Raw genomic sequence first — 20165 nt, 5'->3', positions numbered from 1 at the left:
TAACTTATGATAATTGATATATCTGATTTTCTTATCTTCTTTTATTTGGTGTTTTTACTTAATTTTGTTCCCCTTTGCTACTTTTAGTGGTTTGCATACAATTTTCTATTCATTAATTTTTACCTTCTCATTTCTAACTGTTATAATTAAATGTATGATTCTCCATAATTGTATTATTATATATGTTATGTAATTATATAAGCATGTACTTATATATAACAATATTCACAATATAATTTAATATACTATAATATAAAATATATAGTTAAAAACTATATATAAAATAAAAACAGATATAAGAATGCATGCATATGTATGCATACATATGTGTATGTATACATATATGTACAGTTATGTACCACATAACTATGTTTCAGTCAATGACAAAATGCATATACAACAATGGTCCCCTGTGGGGTGGGGAACCTGTGGCCTTGGGGCCACATGTGGCCTTCTAAATCCTTGAGGCGGCCTTTTGACTGAATCCAAATTTTACAGAACAAATCCTTTTAAAGATTTGTCTCAATCTACCTACAATACTTGGGCAACCCTATATTTCTGCAAAAAGGGATTTAGAACTATTAACAGATTTTTTTTCTCTTCTACTTCAAGAATTCTTATATAAGCTGGATGTGGTGGCATGTACCTATAGTTTGAGCTACTTGGGAAGCTGAGGTGGGAGGATCACTTGAGCCCAGGAATTCAGTGCCAACATGGACAACATAACAAAATCACATCTCTTTTAAAAAATGCTTGCATTAACTTATATTACACATTCCCATCAATTCCCAGTCACATCATATTCAGTGTACAAATATATATGTTTTTCCACTAATCTAATTGCATTGGCCATTGACCACTATTTCTGTGAATTAAATAAAATACATGTCATATTCCTATAATACAAATAACTCCTAATTAAAGGGCCATTTTTGCAAATGAGAGAGTCCCAGAAGGAAAAAGTAGAGGTGATACCAGCAATTAAATATTCAGTTTGCAGCATATTTGTCCAAATTAAATGCAAGACCTGGAAGTACAATCTTACCATGCTCCTGAAAGAACGTAAGAATTAGATATTTGTATGTAACATTAATGATAACCACATTATCATAAAAATATAAAATAAAAATGTGAGATGATATCAATATTTTTCTTATACTTCACTTGATTGGAAATGTTTCTTGTATTTCACATTAACTATGGAAGACCTTAAATTGATATGCATATACTGATTTATAAACACACACATATAATTTTCATATATACAGGTTGAAGAATCCACATTTCTATACAAACATATTTATTTATGTTAATGAAGCATCCATCTAGACCTATTTAATTTTTTAATTAGAAATGTGTTTTTGTTTTTACTAAAAGCAATTTTGATCATGTATGAAAGGCTTCAGATGAATTTTGATCTTTGACAAAATGTGTTCACATTTTATTTTTAACATAATATTGTTCATTAGGAACATTTTGTATCTTTCACATTCATACAGGTGGCAGTGTTGCTGATTTTTTGCCATTTCCTAATGGGTGCCACCTGTTTTCCAGCTTTCAAAATCATTTTCTTCACTTTCCTTCAAGGCCTTACTGAAAGCCTCTTCAAGGGCCATTAGGCTTCCACTAACAATGTCGTCATGTTCCTTCCAACTTCTACTCACTGCTTGATCTTAAAGTCACTTTTACATGTTTTGGATTTTTGTTAGAGTAGGTCCTCACTACTAGATACCAAATAGTTTTCTAATTTCTCTAGCAGTATGACAAATTTTCCCAAAACTTAATAGAATAAAAAAATCATTTATTATATTCACGGATTCTGTGGGTCAGGAATTTGGAGAAGACAGAGTGGGGATAAATTGTCTCTGCTACACAGTGATGGCGGTGGCCTCTATTAGAACATTTGAAGGCTGGAGGCAGGAATTATCTCAAGGCTTGTTTACTTGCATTGGTGCCTGGGCTCTTACACAGACATAGTAACTAGAAAAGAAACATATACTCACATTTTATCTAAGTAGCTGTGTTTTGGGATTTTTACATTAAAATATCTTACCCATTTAAAATATACTCTGAAACATGGTGTGAAAAGAGGAATATAATTTTGTCTTTCTTTTTATATGCCTTATTGCTATCCAAACATTAGTTGTTAAAAATAGCATCTTTCACTATTCATTTGAAAAATCATTATTATTTACTGTATGTCTTTATGACAATAGTCACTTTCTGAATTTTTTATTATGTTCTATTGGTTTTACTATCTATTCATGTGCCAATATCATGGTTTTTTAATTATAAAGGTTTTATGTGTTAATATCAAGCTTTCCCAACTTCATTTATGCTCTTTTTTATGATTTTCCCTGTTATCCTTACACATTTCTCCCAAGCAAATCTTGTAATCAATTGATCTAGCTCTAACAATAATTACAATGACATTTTTATTGGGACAATAAATTTAGAAGTTAACTTAAATATAAGTGTATATTTATAATGTTATATCTACCAGTTAAGAAACATAGGATCTGTTTGCATTTGTTCAAGTTTTTTCTGTCTTTTAAGAGCATTTTATTGGAGACATCATATAGATTTTCCACATTTTTTATTAACTTTGCACTTAGGGTTTTTATTTTGTTTTGTAATTCTTTTTTCTGTTATCTCTAAACAGATTGTCATCATTCCTATAAAACGTTATTTTTTAACATGTTAATTTCATAACTTCCTATATTATTATTTAGGTAGTGGTTTTCCCCCTGAATCTTTTGAATTGTCTGCATTTAATTATAGCATCTAGCCTTTCCATTTCCAATTACTATGCCTCTAATTTGTTTTGTTGTATCAAATGGCTTTGGGTAATACTTCCACATAACACTAAATAGTTATGAAGATAATGAGCATCCTTCTCTAGCTCCTGACATTATCATTTCCTAATTATGTAAGAAATTGGCTCTTATACTGAAATGCACATATTTATTCATATGTGATTATCATATATATTATATAAGTAATACATATTATTTTATATTATATATTTTATATGATATATCATATATCTAGTCAAGGTGCCTACTGACTAGATCCCTGACTTAAACATTATAAAAGATATCTATGTAACAAAAATATCTGTACTCCATTAGTATTTTGAAATAAAAAAGTATTATGTGCATTTCCAATATGGAAATATTTGTCTAATCTTAGTTATTGAAGCTTTTTTAAACATAAAATAGTATTGAATGTTGACAAATGTCTTTTCTATATTTATGAAGAAAGTTTGACTTTTTCCTACTAAGCCCTATTAATATTGTGGATTATATTAGTTGATTTCAAAATATTGAACTATTTTTGCATTTTTAGAGTAAACCTGTCTGGTCATGATGTATACAGATTATATAAATATAAAATTTAAATAAATTTAGTTTATAAAATATGTACCATAAAGATATAAAATTAAAATCAAATTTGAATATAAGGTTGAATTAATTTTGCTAACAAATAAATGGAGAATTCTATGGAGATATTTCTATTTTTGTGTAGCAAAAAATTGCATTAGGCTACCCACCAGAATAGATGAAGACCAGCAAATTAATTTTTTTTAAAAGTACTATATTTAAATCAACAAGTATTTGAAGAATAAAAAAAAATCTGTTGTAACAACCTGGTGAATAAAATCAATAGATGCTGGTCAAACATTAAGGAACCAGAGTTTCAGATGATCATCACAAAGGCCCACAGGTTGTTTCCTCAAACATATTACGCTTGTCTTCTTAAAATGATTTTTTGCCTGGTAAGAGATTAGGCTGATGACTTTTCATTTAGAAAGGATGCATAAGTTGGACACCAGGAGTGGAAATGAACTTTCTTGGAGCCTTATCTGGAAGAATTTTCTGGTCCTTAATTCAGAGAGCATTGACTAGAATCAGCACAGCTAGAATTCCCATCTTTTATTGAATCTCATTATATCTCTTCATCAAACATATCGTCAAAATGTGAGAAATGTGTGTACTTTCATTTGTTTTTGAGATTTGTATCTTAATTAATGAAGAAATTTATTAACAAATTCTCATTGCCACTGATCATATCATGTGAAGTTTAATCAGAGCAGTTCCTTAATTATCTGTAACTATGAGCTTTTATTCAAATCTCCTTTTGCATTTTTAGAATAAATTAACAATAGACATTTGATTTTTGTTGTTGTTGTTGTTCATTTGTTTAAATCTTGATCGATGTAGACAGAGCAGTTTTATTTTCTTCTCCCCTTTCCAGATAGCAGAAGAAACAACAAGAACAAGAAAAATGATGCAGTAGTACTCAGAACAGTGTAGAAACTTCACATTATATACTTTACAAGAGAAGTATGTGAACTGAATTTAAATACATGTGTTTAAATAAGAAAGTGCTTAGCATTTTAAAGGCATAATAATAACTATTGATATATGCCAAGAATACTCATGGAAATAACTCTTTTATCTTCATATTAATGTCACTGGAAGTTGTTAGCTATTTTTAACAAGGCCCTTAAATAATAAAACAAATTCAAATCCAAATTAACTCTAGAGCATGCATATTGTGGATGATCTGCATCAAGAAGAATAAAATAAAGACAGAAGCTTATGTAAACAAAACTTATATATTGATTGACAAAGATCTCCATTACAACACAAAAACAAATGAAATGAAACAAACAAAAATGAGAAACCCATGGACATATAGTCAAATGGAAAAACTCAAAACCAAAGCAAAAAATAAAATGGATCATGAGCTGCCAGTGGACTTTAAAAGCTACAGTGCAGAGCCTCAATTCCCAGGCTTACATCTGTTACTCTATAATGTAAGAAGGAAGAATGAAAAATACATAAACACCAATAAAAAATAAAGGCCATAGTAAACTAGAGAACCTAATATAAGGAGTTTAATGACCTATAGTAAGCAAAATAATTCTGTTTTAGTTGTAGCAATTCAAGAAGAGGCAAAAAGCACCAAATTTCCCTGGGAATTGATATTTAAGCTGATTTGAAAAAGACTGGAAAAGTAGATGTCATAAGATGGAAGAATTATTATTAATTTTTTCAATATATAATAATTAAGCACTAAATATTTTAGGAACTGTTCTAGGTTCTGGGGAGAGTAATATATAAGACAGGATCTTTGTCATTAAATTCTAGTCTTGAGGCATTCTGGCAACATGTCAGAAATATTCCTATTTACAAAGTATAGAAAGAGAATGGAGAAGAACAAGTCAAGTGGATCCCAAGAAATAATCTTGACCTATGGGAGGACATATTAGAACATTTATCCCTATACTCTCCACAAGAAAGACTAGCAACAGTCAGGAAAATAAAGCTGAGAGCTTCTAATCCTAACTCACTAGAGACTAAAAAATCGTAAAGTCAGAATCACGTTAGGCTGCAAATGCAAAAGACATGAGATGCATAGAAATATATATATATGTGCGTGTGTGTGTATAGATTAAGCAGTTTTGGACAAATTCAGTTTTTATTATACTTTTTCCCTGTTGCATTGTTCCTCTGAGGTAAAGAACACTGAATTATTTATCTGATTTTATGGGTGAAGAAGTGGGGAAATTATTTGGACAAAACAGGAACAACTATTGATCTCAAACACTAACACAGTACATTCTCTTTCTAATAAATATTATGAAATAAATAAATAATTTTATAATAAATGTTATAAAAATTATAAATATTATAAAATTTATAAAAATTATAAATATATATGTGTGTATATACACATATATAAATACACACACACACATAAGGAGTGAGAGTAGAAAGAGGGCTTGCAGAAGAATAAAGAAACTAGACTCTAGTAGGGACTTCATGGGGTGGTGGGCTGGGGAACAAGTAGTTATTTTCATATTTCAAAAGGAAAAGCTCTCACTCTGAGTCTTGGTTTATCAACTCAAAGTGATCTTTGAAAAAAATACTCATATACTCTTACACTCTTTTTAGTGTTTGAGTTGTAGTTATAGCAAATCCAATTTTGTATAGATGCCCAGGTACTAATTTCTTACAAGAAAAAGCCTGTACATAGTAGATCATTCTATGGGTTTACCCGTTATCAACTTTCTGACAATTACAAATTCACCCTTCTTTGCCTTGCTTTGTATTACTGAAGATGGGTTATGGCATCCCAGTGGCTTCCAGTAAATCTTTGCAATACTTCAGTGGGTAGATTACCAACAACTCTAGCTAGCACCCCAATAGGCAGTTTTCTGCTCACCACAATCAGCAAGTTTCTCTTCAGTTAACAAGAGTATAGTGTAAATCTTATGCTAAAATTTAATTTTAGTAATAAAATTATGCAAATATAAAATAATCACTCACTAAATATTTTGTTGAACTTGTTAATTAATGTGGAAGTCATTAAAGTATTAAAAGCACTGCAAAGAAGAATTTGAAGACCAGAAATACATAAAGACAATCAGGAATGCTCAATTTAATATGTTAGTAAATGCAACTTTGGTTAGTATCCTATAAAAATATAAAATATAATGGTAAGGGTTATGTTTTTAGAGGTAGAAAGTCTTATTTATCTGTAGTGGATGGTACCCATTTGCATTGCTAAGGGAAAGAGTAATTTGTATTACCACCATTATTCAACAACACTAATACACTTACAGAGATATAAAATAGACTAGTCATAATAATGGAAACCCAAAGTACAGACCTTTATATTCTAATGAATACTAAGATGTACATCCTAATAAATACCATTATATTATCAGATAATCTCTAGAGAATAAATTATATAATGTCTACAAAGGGACATATAGTAGTCTCTTTTGCCCACTTCCAAGTCTTAGAATATGTTTTTTGACACTTTTTAGCAATTCAAATTAGTTTCAACAATGGATTCCCAGGAACAAAATTGTCACACTACATAGAATTGTTAAATGAATCAATCAATAGATTACAAAATTTCAAGAGGTTTTTACCAATGTAACTTCTACCATTATTGCTTGAAATTATAATTTTTAACAATACTAACTGGAATCAAATATTACAATATTATAATATTTTCAAATTTTGTTAATTTTCTAGGTAAATAGAATTGTAGTTGATATTTTATTTTATTTTGTTACTGAAGCTGAAAATTGAAAAATGTTTGTAAGTCCTCTGTATGTTTTAAGTAGATGTTCTCTTTCTGCTCTTTGTATTTGTTTTCAGTTAGGCCTATATTAGCATCATTATTGATTGATATTATAAATTTACATATTATGAATATTTACCATGTTTATACTTGCAGCAAAGGTTTTTCACCGAATTTAGTGTTTGCCCTTTTATTTTAATTATAGCTAGCTGTGGTTTTGTGGTTTTTGTTTTGACAGAAACTTTTATATCTTTATAGAGACAAATCTGTCAATATCTAGTATTGAGACTGATTCTACTTTTAGATACAACATTTATATATCTTATATGTTATGCAATATTATATTATATATGTATAAATCACATATAGGAATTTTAACTCTATTCCACCTAATATGCTGTGTATGATTATGTATGTGTATGTTTTGGACTGATGATATGGATATTTATTTCCTTCTGAAATAATTCACTCACTTGTTCAGTAATTATTCTTTTATTGTCATGTAAAAAGTTTACATGAATTAAGATTTATTTCTGAGAAATTATGTCAAATTATGCTGTTTATTATTGTGCCATGGCTGCATTGTATTAGCAATAATCTTCCAAGGAGAAGCTGTTTCCATTACTTCCCATTCTATAACATAGCTCAGTATAGTTAGAAAGTAAAGAGGAAATTTCTCCCCTACTCAAGGATGTTTATCCAATCTCCTTTCTAATACACAGAGTCATTTCTCTTTAGTTCCAGCCATGCTAAACACAAATCAGAACAAAACAATCCCTAAATAAATCATTCTGGATTTGAGCCACTGGTTTTCCTTTCTCTCTCTCCCATCAATCCATAGACAGAAATGTAGTCACAAAGACCTTGTGTATTCCCATTTTGTTCCTCTACCACCACAAACTGAACTAGGGAACCATACAGAAAGAAATGTTGAGAGAGAGTGAAAGAAGAAAGAGAATGTGTATTTTCTATATAGTATGTATGTATACGAAATATTTATACATTATTTTAAATATGCAATTTGCATATTTAGAAATGTATCCATTTATCTGTTTATATATTATTATGTTATATACATAATTATATGTAGTAATTAATATATAATTATGCTATATACATAATTATATGTAGTAATATGTAATTACAAAAGTTATATTGCATTATATAGTATTGCATTTATATATAAATGTTCCATCTGCATCCTTTTTTCCTTTCTTCCTTTCTCTCATTTTTAATTGTTAACATTAATAACTATATTATGTAACTGCACTTAGCTGAGAAATTCATAAAGTAAAAAATCAATTTTTTAAAACCAAAGTATGGGATTGCTTACAGTAAACAACATAGGAAAAATGCAGAGTAAAATGTTTCTTTTCATTCAAATTCCATCAAGTGTAATGAATGTTACAACCTACAAATCCAGAATGAGAAAGCTGGGTTGAATGATAAATGTTTTCTTCTCTCTACAACAGCAAATATGTGACAAAATGGATTATTTTAAAGCACTACGTAAAAGTGTTTATTTTTCCTAGAATTGTGAGATTTTAATATATCCATTTATATTTTAAACCCATCATTTGTCATCCTGCCTTACTGTAGTGTTTGGGCTATATGATCACCTCTACTCTGTGGACATTTTCCTGGTTGTAAGGATTTGACATCTTTCAGGTACTATGGCACTATCTATAGTACCTTAACTATGGTCTCAGTCGTGCCATAGATAGAAGGGTCATCACCCACTAGCTTTATAACATAATATCTCTGTGTACCCTAGGGTGTATTTCTTTATTCGAATATTGTTTCTTTGATTGTTCTAACAGAGTTGATGTATTTTCCTAAGGTTCATCTATCACAAAACAATTTACAGTGCTCCCAAAACCCCACTACCTTGGAAAGAATGAATTTATATTTTCTTTGGCTCAGAGTGAATGGCTCAGGTAGTACCATATCCCCAAGGCCTTGTTCTTAGGCTCTTTCCATTTAAAGAAAATACATTTAGGTCAGAGATTGAAAAAGAAACTGTGTTTAGATAGATGTGAGAACCTGTGAAAAATTGCTTGGCAAGCAAACTTTCTCAGGAAAAGTTTGCTGAACTTAAGAATCTTAAGGCTTAAAGAGCCTACAAGCTTATATTATTTAAAATTGTAGAGTTGTAAAATTAGTTCTTAAGAGAACTAATTCTTTTTAATTAGTAAAATAATAAGACGTTATAATTTTCTACCTGTGTCAATGATAGTTCTCCATGAGTCTAGAGAGATGGAAGCACATTGTTCTCTTTCCTCTGACATTTTTAAATGGGCTTAACATGTAATTATACATTTAATGTACACAACTGAGTCTACAGCATAAGAATGCATTGATATGAAGAACTTCAAGTAACAGTTTTAAAAAATTTTCACCAATATAATTTTGTAAGCACAGAATCAGAATAGTAGTAGAGGTATAGTATAGTGGGGTTTTCAAGGGCACTGTAAATTATTTTGTGATAAGTTGAAGCTAAATTGAAACTATATTGCTGGCTTTTATAATTCCCTGTGTGGTTCTGGATTAGTCTTGATCATAGAGAAATTTGTACTAGATTTGGAAGATGGAAATGAAGGAGCAGCAAATTTCCCCAACAATCAGTGAAGAGCCACAGGCATTGCTACAGCTCACACTTTACTGATATGGCTCATGTGGCAGACACCTAGATTACAGGTCCTTCTACACCCACAGCAACTCCTTCTTTAATTTGAGTCCCAGGCTAGGCACACGGGCAGGTCTGTGAAAACATGAGTTAGCATTTTTGTAAGTCTTTTATGTTATCAGGGTTAAATGAAGGAAGAGACAGAGTGCATTTCATTTTATCATCAGAGTTTCCAGTTTACCTTGGCAGATTTGTGTTTGTTTTTGTGGGTTTCAATCTATTCTATCTACCTTTCCCCTATTTTGGATGGAGCTTTATTTCTTGTCAACCTTTTGGGCTGACCCTGCATTTGGTGTTTGGCCAACCACCAAATGCAGATGGAACAACCATCAGTAGACTTCTCTACCAGTTGCTCTTTGTAGTCTTTAATTAGTGTCTTCTCCCATATCCCATCTCTTTCCAGGATACTACTCCCAGAATTGTATAAGGTCCAATCCCAATAATATAACCTTAATTTCTTTTCACTCATGGTGGTTCTACCATTATGCTCTAACCATAATGACACATTTAATGTCAAGAAAAGGGAACTGAGACAGAGACAACTCTAATCATTCACTATACCTGATTTCTCATCTTCTTGGGCCCAAGACTAAATTATATTACCTAGACTTCTCTGCAGTTTGGTGAGCATATGTTAATTTGTCCCTGAAATCATTGAGTATTACTCTTTTATTCTCTCTCATCATTCTTCTGCATCCTGAATGCAGAGGGTCAGTGGAGGATTCTGAAGATCATAAGAATGCCTGAATCAGTAGAGGAAGGGAGTCCGGTTGCCTGAATGATGACAGGAAGTAGAGTATCTCTCTTCTACAATCTATACTGCCTTATAACATGAGAGAGAACTAGACCTTCTTTAGACAAATCTTTATGATTTTAGAGTTTTTGTTAATAGCAGTTAACATGTCCTAATTAAAAGGTCTGGAGTTGCTACAGTTTGAGTATTTGACCTTCCAAATCTCATGCTGAAATTTGATCCCCAATGTTAGAGGTGGGGCCTAATGGGAGATATTTGGGTCATGAGGGTGGAATCCCTCATCAATGGCATGGTGCCATTTTCAGGGGAGTGGATGGGTTCTCTTAGTTTCTGCGAAAACTGATTGTTGAAAAGAGCCTGGCATCTCCTTCTGCCAGCTTCCCTTCACCTTCCCCCATGAGTGGGAGCATCCTGAAGCCCTCAGCAGAAGCAGATGCTGGCATTGTGATTCTTGTACAGCTTGTAGAACAATGACCCAAATAAACCTAATTTCTTTATAAATTATGCAGGCTTAGGTATTTCTTTATAGCAATGCAGATGGACTCAGACAGGAATCAAAGAGTACAATCAGAGCTTACAAAATACATTTTAAAGAATTTTGAAATTAAGAGAGTAGATAAACTTCCTTAAGGATGTAAAAAGACACAAAGAAGTAAACAATAAAAATAGAGCTTCCCAGTTTAAGTGGAATAAGCAGACACATTTAATCCCTTAAAAATATGTATTTGGTTAGTTAACTGTGAGTCCATATCTGTAGAAATCTATCCATAGATATGGATATTACAAGCATATCCATATCTATAAGAGCAATGGAAATTTGAAAGTTTCATAAACAGACTTTAAATTGTTAATGATTGCTAAAGAAGTATGAATAGATTGATAAGAATAAAGAAGCTCATGCCATCTTCCAAAAAATAAAAACAACATATTTAAACATAATGGAAATAAGTTTAGCAGGATTAGATGCCAGAAGAGTAAACTCTAAAGAAGAATTGCTTCAAAGGTATATGAGGGCCAAATAAAGATGTTTTTGGAAATTTTAGAATTCTAATTACTTTGTGTCCTTTAGAGAGGAATTAACAAATGGTATCTGCTGGTACTATACCACAACAAAAGTTAATCAAAGGAAAATGAAGACCTGGGATCTAAAATAGAGCCAAAGAACAAAAGCAAGTAACTAAGCATAAATAAATGCTGATTGAAAATGTAAAAGTCATTAAGGAATAAAATTCCAGAATATTATAACAAGATTGGTTATAGTAAAGGAAAAGGATCTGAATGAGGGAACCAAAATAAGCTAATTTTAATCATACAAGGCAGGTAGGGAGGTCATAGATATTGACAAAGATACTGAATAAGTCTGTATGTCATTGGGAGAAAGGACAATATTTGCAGAAAATGTGTATAAATAATAGAATCAACCAGGAACCAATAAACTATTAGGAATAATAAAAGAGTACTGATAAGATTGCCAGAAATAACAAAAACAAAAAAATCCATAGAGTTCTTGTATATAAGAAATAATCAATTAGAAAATATAATAGAAAATAAAATAAAATTCATTATAGAAGCAAAAACTATAATGCAATTAGGATAACCTTTTTCCTATACAGACAGAAAAAATCATATTCACAGACTGAATTATATAACATTACAAATATGTAAACTTTAATTTCAAAAATGTGTATATTATATGCAATTCCAGTTATTAGTCCAGCTATATGATAAAGTGAAATAAATATAAAGTTTATGTGGAAGAATTGCAATTCATAATTTAATACCAACAATTTTTAAAAATAAAAAATAACGGGATTCACTCTACAAAATTTAAATTATCCCACAGAGCCATAATAATAAAAATATTGTACTGGAACATAAAAATGAACAATAAAATAAAATAGACCCCAATACCAAAAGAAACATAAAAACCGATAGATACTGCTTAAAAAATCAGTGAGGGATAATATTGATGGTGCTGCATAACTAAATCACTAAATGGCGCATAATTAAAACATCAATAATAAATTCCCAATAGATTAAAACTTAAATGAGAATGCAATTGTGAATGATAAACCAAAAAACTAATAGAGAAAAGTAGAGTAAGATTGGGGAATGTTTTCTTATAACAATACCCCCAAAACAGAAGCAGCAAGGAAAACATAAAGGTCTTCTGTTCTCTGAAGAGCAACACAACCAAAATTAATTGACAAATTATAGATCTAGAAGAGTTATTTGCCATGCCTAAGATCCTGAAGGGTCTTATAAATTCACAATACATGGATATGAGAAGGAGGAAGAGAAAGGTGTATGTGCGAATGTTTAGTGAAGGGTAGGGAACAGAGGATAAAAGAAACCCCTTCAAAGTAACAAGAAAAGTATAGAAAACAAATGAAGAATGAATAAAATATATAAACTGATAATTAACATAATAAAAAATATGAAGCCAATAATGAATATTATAAAAAAAAATACTCAACCTAATCAAAATGAGTGACATGTTCTCCTAGCAGATTGGGTCATATTACCCCCTTAGGACCTAAGGAACAGGTTAGGAGGATCCTAATAATTATTAAAATGTTTATATGTGTATATATACATTCCCATGCATATTCCCATATTTCTGTAGATATAGGCTGGCAACATCTTGTATTTCTTTTTGTGCGTATTGTACCTCCTAATTATTGACTCTTTGTCCCAGATCTCTAAGTGCTGCTGGAACTTGTGTCTGATCAGGGGTCTAGAAATACTGACAGCGGGGGGGGGGGGGGGGGGGGTGCTAAGGTGATCAACAAGGCAGCTACCTCAGAAAAGGCCATGAGAATTTCTTCCTGCAGAGTAGAAAGTGGTGCTTCTGTGGAAAAAGTATACTCAGCAGTATTTAGGGCTCCAAGGTTCATGCTTCAAGCTTCAATGGATTCTGCTATATGGCGCTATCCTAATTTTTAACAACCCACTCTTTGGCAGACAATGCCCTAATCTAAATGTGGATTTTACAAGGTTTCAATTCAATTTGCATTATAATGCAAACTCTTTTAGTATTGAGACTGGCTTTTGGTTTTAGAAAATTCAACCCTACCTGTTAAATAGCCTGTGGTCTGCAAGGGTTAAATTGTAGGAAAAATTAGATTGTAAGAAAATATATAAATTTTAAGATTGACTTATTAAAGAAATATCCAAAAACAATGAGGGGCACATGACTAAACTATAAAATCTAGCAATGTAGATTGAGAAATTGAAACCATAAGGTAATGAAAGAAAATTATTTATAGAAAAGTCAGAATGGTAATTAATTTTGGAGGATAGAAGGGAATTAGGTTTAGAAATGGGCCACATGGAGGGACTTTTTTGTTCTTGACCTGAGAGTTGGTTACAAGTATGTTTACCTTAAATTCTACATTGTTTTGTATGATCTTTTCAACTGCTTTATTTTGTAATAAAATAGTTTATATAAGAATAAGAAAAGCCTGGAGGTGCACACATTGCTCAGAATCCATCAGCCAGTTCTGGTTCAGGCCAAATCAATGTTCTAAAGTCTAAACATTCTCTCTCACATCAGATACATTTTTAGGCCACAGGAAAAATACTTCCCATTTGTCCTATGTATTTAAAACGAATTCAATCATTTCAGAATTGTTTTTTATTCTAAAGAAAAGCTTACAAATATGCACAAAAGAAGGTGCACAAATTGCATTAAGTACATTTCTGTTTATTGGAAACATTCTATATGTTTATTATTAAACTATATAGAATAATAAACAGCTTTAAAACAAAATAGAAATATCTAAAAGACATGTTATTAAGCAACCAACATTGCCATGAGGAACTACAGCTAAATATCATTTATCTAAAATAAAAATAACACCAACTATATAATGTAATGTGTTAACTAGGCATAGATCTAATCCTCACATGCATAGAAAAATATTTACTGTGGTATATTCCAAACTATCTGTAATCAAAAGTGTAACTTTATTTTTAAATATCTTGGAAGTAAAAAGTATTTAAAGATTACTTGTGAAATGAGATAAAATTTAAAACTTCATATAATTCCAATCAAAATGTCAACAGATTTTTATGGATTCCAAAATGCAATTCAAAAAGAAAATGCATGCAAATATTTCAAAATTGGAAAATACATTGCTAACATGAGTTAACACATGTGATGCTATGTGTCAAAATAGACACTGTATGTATATATTAATTTAATCTTTACAATAATCTTATATGATATCATTATAATTTGCATTTTATAAGTTGGGAATCTGTAAACAGAGAAATAATGGAACTCATCTAAGGTCATATAATAAGCAAGTGATGGAGCTGGGATTTAAACACCCTAGCTCTAGGATCTGTGTCTGAATCAGGGTTTTATACCTCATTCCTCAAAGAGATCATATTCTTTTATATATCTGTGTGTGTATATATGTATACTTATATACACACATATATATAAAAATAATTATGCATATATAAGAATACTTAGACAAGTGGATCAGTATCTGTATGAATACATGTACAAATATATGTGAACTTAGTTTATGGTAAATATATCATTTCACATTTAGTGGGCTAGGAAAATACTCTTTATGTTACCATGATAATCAGCTACTTATTTAGAAAAAAAGCAGACATATGTAGATCATAACCCATTACAAATAGATGAAATAATTGTATATATCATATATATCTAATAAAAATATACACATATATATTTTAAATTCTGAGTTAGAAAATATCTCACAAAGTCAGACATAAGATGAAGAAACAACAAAGAAATGAAAAATATTTCTTTTCTTTATAAATTTCTCTAGAACAAAATACATATTTTAATATTATTTTTTATTTTACCATGTTACAGGGGTACAAGTGTTTAGGTTATGTATATTGCCCGTGCCCAACCAGAGTCAGAGCTTCAAGCATGTCCATCCCCCAGACGGTGCACACCACACTCATGACGTTTGTATATACCCATCCCCTCCTCCCCACTCCCATCTGCCCGACACCCGATGAACGTTATTACTATATATGCACTTAAGTGTTGATCAGTTAATACAAATTTGATGGTGAGTACATGTGGTGCTTGTTTTTCCATTCTTGTGATACTTCACTTAATAGAATGGGTTCCAGCTCTATGCAGGATAATACAAGAGGTGCTATATCACCATTGTTTTTTGTGGCTGAGTAGAACTCCATGGTATACATATACCACATTTTACTAATCCACTCATGTATTGATGGGCACTTGGGTTGTTTCCATATCTTTGCAATTGTGAACTGTGCTACTGTAAACATTTGAGAGCAGATGTCTTTTATATAGAATGTCTTGTGTTCTTTTGGGTAGATGCCCAATAATGGGATTGCTGGATCAAATGGTAGTTCTACTTGTAGCTCTTTGAGGTATCTCCATATTGCTTTCCACAGAGGTTGTACTAGTTTGCAGTCCCACCAGTAGTGTATGAGTGTTCCTATCTCTCCGCAACCACGCCAACATTTATTGTTTTGGGACTTTGTGATAAAGGCCATTCTCACTGAGGGTAAGTAATATCTCATTGTGTTTTTTTTTTTCTTCAAACCTTAGTACTTTTTTTTTTTATTATTTCAGCATATTATGGGGGTACAAAAATTTAGGTTATGTATATTGCCCTTGCCCCCTACCCCCCCGAGTCAGAGCTTCAAGCATGTCCATTCCCCAGACAGTGCACATCACACTCATTATGTAGGTATACACTCCCCCCCGCATCTGCTCAACACCTGATTAGTGTTATTCCCAAATGTGCACTTAGGTGATGATCAGGGAAACCAATTTGATGGTGAGTACATGTGGTGCTTATTTTTCTATTCTTGGGATACCTCACTTAGTAGAATGGGTTCCAACTCTATCCAGGAGAACGTAAGAGATTCTATATCACCATTATTTCTTATAGCTGAGTAATACTCCATGGTATACATATACCACATTTTATTAATCCACTCATGTATTCATGGGCGCTTGGGTTGTTTCCACATCTTTCTGATTGTGAATTGTGCTGCTATAAACATTTGGGTGCAGATGTCTTTTTTATAGAATGACTTTTGTTCTTTTGGCTAGATGCCCAATAATGGGATTGCTGGATCAAATGGTAGGTATACTTGTATCTGTTTAAGGTATCTCCATATTGCTTTCCACAGAAAGCATTCGTGTGGGAATGAGAAAGACAAAAACTGAGGGGCTGAAACTCCCTAGGGAGGACAAAGGTGCACAGTGGGTGGAGAATCAATATGGTACATGCTGTCTCATCTTGGGTCTGTGGTGACAAGAAGTGATCTCAATATGCTGGCAGCCTGGTGCTTTGTCCTCAGGAAGCTTCCAGTTCACTGATGGTGGCAGCTTTGGGGCTCATGAGGGTAAAAAGGCTTTCTAACAGCTTGGGAGCCTGCTGACTTCCAGAGATGTGAGGGAAGGAGAAACAAAACCCCACCTACTCTTTTCACTGGGCTCCAAGCCACTGAGGAGTTGATTTCTGCCAATATCTTGCTCCTTCTTGTTCTGCTCTGTATCTTCTTCCCATGGAATCTCTCATAGGTTCTCTACAATTAACTATCTGCTTGATTTTGGGCTTGACAGAGTACACCCATGTTTTGATATGGATCTATATTACTCTCCTTTAAAGATGTTCCTTGTAAATTGTCGATTGAGTATGCAGAGTGTTGATAGCAATTTTGTGTAATATCATTCATATCGTTGTTTTTATCTATTAGTCACAGATTCACTAAATCAAATGTTTTTATTTCTTTACCTAAAATTCCTTCCATCTATAGGTGAACTCCTAGTTTTATTTTATTTTGTATTTTAGTCTCACTTTATCCAAAATTTTAGGAGAAAACTTTCTTACTGTGGAAGATGTTTGCAAGCTATACATCTGATAAAGGGGTAATAACCAGAACTACAAAACAATCAAGGAAATCAGCAAGAAAAAAACCCAAACAAACCCATTAATAGGTGAGCAAAAGACATGAACAGAAGCTTTTCAAGAGAAGATAGACAAATGGCTAATGAATGTATGAAAAAATTCTCAACAACATCTAATCATCAAGGAAATGCAAAATAAAACCAAAAGGAGATATCACGTTACCCCACTTAGAATGGTTTTTATTAAAAAGTCCAAAAACTATAGTTACTGATGTGGATTTAGAGAGAAAGGAATGCTTATACACTTTTGGTAGGACTGCAAATGAGTATAACCTTTATGGAAACGGTATGGATATTCCTCAAAGAACTAAAAGTAGACCTACCATTCTATCCAGCAATCTCACTGCTAGGTATTTACCCAAAGGAAAAGAAGTCTTTTTTTTTATCAAAAAGACACCTGCGTTCATATGCTTACTGCAGCACAATTTACAATTGCAAAGATATGGAATCAACCCAAGTGCCCATCAGTTAATGAATAGATTAACAAAATGTGGTATATATATACCATGGAGTAATATTCAGCCATAAAAAAGGATGAATCAATGCCTTTTGTAAAGATTTGGATGAAACTGGAGACCATTATACTAAGCAACGTATCTAAAGAATGGAAAAACAAACACCACAGGTACTCATTATTAAATTGGAACTAACTGATGAGCACACTTGTGCACAGAAGGAAGTAAAAGTCATTGGAAATTGAGGACGAGGAAAGGGAGAGGAAAGGATGGGTGAAAACCTACCTAGTGCTTACAATGAATATTATTTGGGTGAAGGCACACTTATAGCCATGACTCAAAAACTACAAAAGCGATCCATATAACCGAAAACATTTGTACCCCCTTAATATTTTGGAATTGGAAAAAAATGAGATAGTGACCAAAACTTGACTCAGAAATAAATTTATTTTTGTATATATAATGAATGAGACAACACTGAACAAAACCCCACCTTTAAAAATTAATTTAAAGTTTTATGACATTTTAAGAACTTTTTCAGGTTTCATGTCTATGTTATCTTTTGCAATTTTCCAAGCAATTTCCTTCTCATCATTTTCTTGACATTTCAGTTATCTTCACACACAAAAAAAAATCTACTTTTTGCTAAATAAAAGCTGTTTTTCCTGCCAGGGGAAAAAATTCCTTAACTGAAGACAATTTGAAAATCTGAACAGGTGTAGAATATATCTTTTCTGCTCTGCACAGTATAAATCCAATATGATTCTCTCCCATATACTTTGATTCTCTCTGTACGACCTTGGTGAAATCCCATCTTATTTGTGCCCTTCTCAATTAAGGAGGTGGGGAAGCATTTGCATATCTTATTGCCTAGATTACAGCATATAAAAAAAATGCCTATACTGTTCATATCTGTGTTCCCAATTTTTTCCTAATATCATCTTTGAACTTATTCGAGCTCTTGTAATTTGGCTTATTCCAATGTGCATACTCTATAAAGCATTATTACTAAACTGTGTTCCTTAAATTGCTCAAATGGAATGTAATTTAAAACTCTGAAAGATATTGTTACATAGAAATTAAAGGGATTATATCTTCCTTAAATAAATCTATTATGTTTTATAATAAAACTTATTGAATATGCTAATTATTTAAATATTTCTCATCACAATATTAATAAATGTAGGTTTCATTTAAAAACTTTATGCATAACTATTAAATAGATATTTAAACTTTAGAATTTTAGAAAATATATTCAATTCAATTGAACAAATAGTGGCCACCAACTGTGTGCCTAGCACTCTGCTAATTACCAAATGTACAGAAAGGCTTATGACACAACATAATCAGTTCTCTCTACCAAAATAGGGGTTCAGCCTCAGCTATTCTTCTGATGTCTGAGAGTTAAATATATAAAAAATTAATCTTGATAGACACTGATGATCAACTAAAAAACTGTCTATATTACTTAAAAGAGCACTAGAATTGTCCATACCTTAGGCAACCTGTGTTCTAGAAGACCTTTGAAGTAGCAATTAGAATCCTTTGGTCTTTAGGCAAGTCACTTAACAGTTTTGTGCTTAGGTTCCACCATATAGGCAGTAAAGAGAACATTCTAAGTGAACATTCAGTGAAAAATATTTCACATTGGGTCTCTCCCTACTAGTAGTTCAGTTTCCTTAGCACCAAACTGATTCCTGCACTGGTTCTTAAAGAACAAAATGCGTAAACTCAGTAACATTAAGTGGGGTGAGGCAATTGTCTATAATTTTTAGTGTAAGTAAATAATTGTCAGTGAAAACAAATTTTATTTGTTTTTATAAATAAACATATATATGTTCCCATAATGAGAATGAAATTTTCTCTCTTATTTTACATTTTCCCTTTGATTATTGATTTTTATCATAACTTTGAGGGTTTGCATCATAATCCCAAAGACACAATTCTGAATACCATAATCCCAAATGTTGAAATCTGGAAATATCTAAATCCATAAAGTCGAAAATCACTAACATCTAAAATCCTGAAAATGACTATCACAGGATGCCTTCTTCACATTAGGCAGACCTATTACTTCATTATTTTCTTTATTTAAAAATTAAGTATGATTTAAGGAAATGCATACTGGTGCCAAATTGACAAGGGCTGAATTTATGGATTTAATTTTAGGTGTCAACTTGACTGTATTAAGGAATACCTAGAACCTGGTAAAGCAAT

Source organism: Lemur catta, chromosome 2 (assembly GCF_020740605.2).
Source record: "Lemur catta isolate mLemCat1 chromosome 2, mLemCat1.pri, whole genome shotgun sequence".
Lineage (NCBI taxonomy): Eukaryota > Metazoa > Chordata > Mammalia > Primates > Lemuridae > Lemur > Lemur catta.
Note: the sequence above shows the minus strand (reverse complement) of the source record.